Source organism: Vombatus ursinus, unplaced genomic scaffold (assembly GCF_900497805.2).
Source record: "Vombatus ursinus unplaced genomic scaffold, bare-nosed wombat genome assembly UNPS02014773.1, whole genome shotgun sequence".
Lineage (NCBI taxonomy): Eukaryota > Metazoa > Chordata > Mammalia > Diprotodontia > Vombatidae > Vombatus > Vombatus ursinus.
Genome location: NW_020954551.1, coordinates 39,453,021 through 39,456,849, shown reverse-complemented (window position 1 = coordinate 39,456,849; position 3,829 = coordinate 39,453,021). Strand labels below are relative to the sequence as shown.

The following is a 3,829-nucleotide window of genomic DNA, read 5'->3' as shown; positions in this document are numbered from 1 at the left end:
CCGCCCCTTCCCCAAAGAAGAGGCCGAGCTGGTATTTTTCCACCCAGCAGGATGGGTGATGCTAAATGCTCCCTCATTAGACAACAGACACGAGAGGTCAGGAAGAAACCGCTTATAAATTACCGTTTCCTCCCTCGCAGCCCGGCTAGTTGGACTGCGACGCGGAGCAGGACGCACGCTCCAGGTTCCTAGCGCTCTCAGACGCCGGCTCCTTGACAAAAGCAGCGGCGGCAGCGGCAGCGGCGACGGCGGCAGCGGCGACGGCGGCAGCGGCAGCGGCAGCGGCAGCACCAGCAGCACCAGCTACGGCAACAGCGGCGGCTGCAGCGGCAGGTAGCATTGTCGCGGCTGCTGGAACCGGGGCGCGGGGAGGACGAGCCGAGGGAAGGTAGGCAGGGAGCACAGAGAGGGGTCGTGGGGAGCTAACGTGCGAGTAGAGCGACCCCGGGAGCTAGCCCAGGACGGACGGCTCTTATTCCCCAGGCAGCTCGGAAGGAAAATAAGCCGAACCAGACAATAGCTGTGTGCGCCCCGGCGTGCGCGGAAGCGTGCTTTGTGACCCCGACCGAGGTGCAGAGCTGCCCGCCAGGCTCGGCCCCGCATCCCTCCACGGCCACGGGCAGGCCAAGCTACAGCCCGACCGGGCTCCTTCCTCCAGCTCCGCTCGGCTCTCCCTCGGGTTAGTTACTGCGGCTTGCCGGGCTAGCCTTGCGCCCTTGGCGCTGGTATTCGCCTCCGCTGCCCCCCGCCCCCTCCAGCCCACCTTCCCCCCTCCCTCCGGTCTGCCGCAGACCTTTTTCATCGCCCTCCTCTTCACTTCACCTTTGAGGGAGGATAACTCCCTTCCCCCTGGCACACGGTGCCTAGATGGGTCCTGATCCCCCTCCCCCCTGCCCAGGCTCCGCTGCATTTAGGTTTGGGGGTGGAAGCGGTGGCGAGAAGAGGGGAGGTCGGGGAGGGAGGGGAGCTGGGAGTGGTGCGTGTTTTTGTTTCCCTGGCAAATTGCAATAAAAAAAAATGCCTTTTGATGCAGGGGGGGGGGGGGGACGGTGTGGAGAAGGCGGGGAGGTATATGTGGGTGAGTGGGAAGGCAGACCTCTAGCTCTGCTACAGAGAGAGACCCCCCCTGCTCCCCAATACGGCTCTTCGGTTCGCTCCCTTTTGGCTAGGAAGCCCGCAGTCTTCTTACGGGGGGCTTTAGTGGAGGCTCTGCCCGCTGCATCTCTGTTGGCGGGGAGGGGGAGATAGGTGGTGCTGGAGGGAAGCATCTCCGAGCATCGAGCAGGGAGCCTCGGAAGCACTGGCTGCTCTTACGGGCGAGCCTCGCTTAGCGCCTGCATCTCCCTCTCCCCACCCCCTCACTCCGACACATGGGTGCATGCATACATGTTGGGGATGATGACCAGAATCGAGGTCTGTGACTCCGGGGATCGGACAGAGCGCTAGTCGGAGTACCGGAGGAGCGAGGTGGGAAGGAGTTGTCTTTCTGTGTGTAGGAGATGAATTACCCAGACCAGAACTCTCCCTGCCTCTCTCCACTCACCTATAATCATTTCCTCTTTTGGGGAAGGTAAAAAGAGGCTGTCGCTCCTTGGAGACGACACCCCTTTCCTCTTTCTTCCCTCCTCCTTTCTCCTCCCTCCTCCTCCCTACCTCTGTTTTTCGAGGTGAAATGGTAGTCCGTGTTTAAGCCTGGATGTCTCTTTTTCCAAATAGCAGCTTGGGTGCCGGGTGACGGAATTAAGGAGGTCACACTTCAGGCCTTAAATGTAGAAAGAGGACTTGAATAAACCCATCCGGACATTGGAGAGATTCCAGTTGTCAGAAAAGGAGGGAGGAGGGGGCCTCGATGGACTTTTATCTCAGCTGCCCCGGAGGGAGGCATTAATGAAGTGGGCAGAAGAGGAGGAGGAGGAGGGAGGAGGGAGGTGACACCCGGGTTTAAGCGCTATTTTGGTAGCACCAGTAGTCCCTTTGGCAAGGTGGACATCTCCAAATGCTTCACAAGCATCATGGGAAAAAGATCAGGAAAAAAAAAACCCAACGATGCCAGCCTGTAGGCCCTGTGCCCATCTGTCCACTCTAGTTGAGATTTCTGCTAGTTTAGGGTTTGTGTGAGTGTGTGTGCCCCCATGCCCATCAGCTTATTAAACCTCCAAGACACAGTGATGTCAGGATTTCCAGGAGTACTCTGGGGCTGTGATCTTCTGTCCAGATTTGTATTCTAGATTTGGAATTCATTAAGCTGGACAACTTTTGGCAATGTGTGTGTGCAAATTAAACTCTGGGAGAAGGATTCTCCCAAAGGATGGTGACTAGGAAGGTGATCTTTTAGAGAAACTCAGGGGAGGAGGGGTTTATTTTTGTGAGAGGAACATGGCTAGCTCCTAGCAACCAGTGCCTTCCTTTGGCACTAAGAGAAGTGAGGGAGGAGGTTGGTGGGTGATGGTGGGGATAAAGGAATTTTATTGGAGTCTATTGAGACAGGAGAGTGAATTAGACAGATCTAGGAAGAACAGTAGGACCCTGGAAGGGGCCGGCAGTTGGTGCTTCCTCTGGTTATAGCTGCAGACAGTAACTGGAAATTGAGTCTTAACTATAGGATAGATAATAGGCAGAAAAGCCAACATTATGGAAAGGTTGGCCATTGCCACTCTTTCATGCTCCCAGAAGTTTATCTATAGAGGCAAAAATCTCTAGTTTTAAGAAGACCAACTGGGAGGAGGAGGAGGAGTTATAGAAAGGAAAGTGCTATTAACATTTTGAAAAGAACAGCAAGGGACTTTCTGAAATACGATTTTATTACATATTAGAATCATTAGCTTTGGGGAGGTGGAAGGGACTTTAGAGGTCAAATAATCCAACCCCTTAGTTTTTACAAATGAGGAAACAGGAACAGAGAGGTCTTGAAGGCAGAGTGTGAAGGAACCTACTGCTGTCCAGAAGATCAAAGATCTGGAGTTGGATGAAAGCAGGAGGGTCATCCAATTAGGAAATTGGCCCAGAAAGTCTTAAGTTACTCAGACCACTGGAATTCAAACTCATCACCTCTGGCTTCAAAATCTGTTTTTCTCTAATGCATCCTAAGGAGTCTGATAGTGTGGAGCCCAGAGATTTTGGGTTTGGGAGCTCAGGTGGTTCTATTTTATGAAAAGTTAGGGTAGTAAAGGTCATCTGGTTCAGTGCTCTTAATTTACAGATGGAGAAACTGAGGCCTAGAAAGGGAAATAATTTTCCCAAAGTCACATAATGTATTAGTGGCAGTTAGATTTCCTGACTCTCAGGTCAGTGCTTTCTAGTGTGTCACATCATATGGCCACATTGACCTGTTTTTGGGAGACAGTTGTTGTTCAGTCATATCTGACTCTAGGTGACCCCTTTGAGGGTTTTCTTGGCAAGGATACTGAGTGGTTTGCCATTTCCTTCTCCAGCTCATTTTAAAGATGAGGAAACTGAGGTAAACAGGGTGAGGGGGAGATAGGTGGTACTGGAGGGAAGCATCTCGGAGCATCGAGCAGGGAGCCTCGGAAGCACTGGCTGCTCTTACTATGGGCGAGCCTTGCTTAGTGCCTGCACCTCCCGCTTCCCACCCCCTCACTCCAACACATGGGTGCATGCATACATGTTGGGGATGATGACCAGAATCGAGGTCTATGACTCCAGGGATCAGACGGAGCACTAGGGGTCGAAGATCTAGTAAGTGTCTGAGGCCAGATTTGTACTCATGAAGATGAGTCTGCCTGACTCCAGGTCTGGCATTCCAGACCGAGGGTCTCACATCCAGTAAGTGTCTGAGGCCAGATTTGTACTCATGAAGATGAGTCTTCCT

General features: G+C 53.3%; 1 protein-coding gene across 4 annotated transcripts in view; it reads left to right on the top strand.

Annotated features, from left to right (window-relative positions):
• The first annotated feature begins 296 nt into the window (after positions 1 to 296).
• The window catches only part of SLC6A6 (solute carrier family 6 member 6), a 137,080-nt gene continuing 133,547 nt past the window's right edge, over positions 297 to 3,829 (top strand). The window contains exon 1 of one of the 4 annotated variants that reach the window (XM_027863999.1): positions 297 to 333. The gene's annotated coding sequence lies outside the window, so the exon portion shown is untranslated. The other 3 variants (XM_027864002.1, XM_027864001.1, XM_027864000.1) reach the window with 3 other exon arrangements.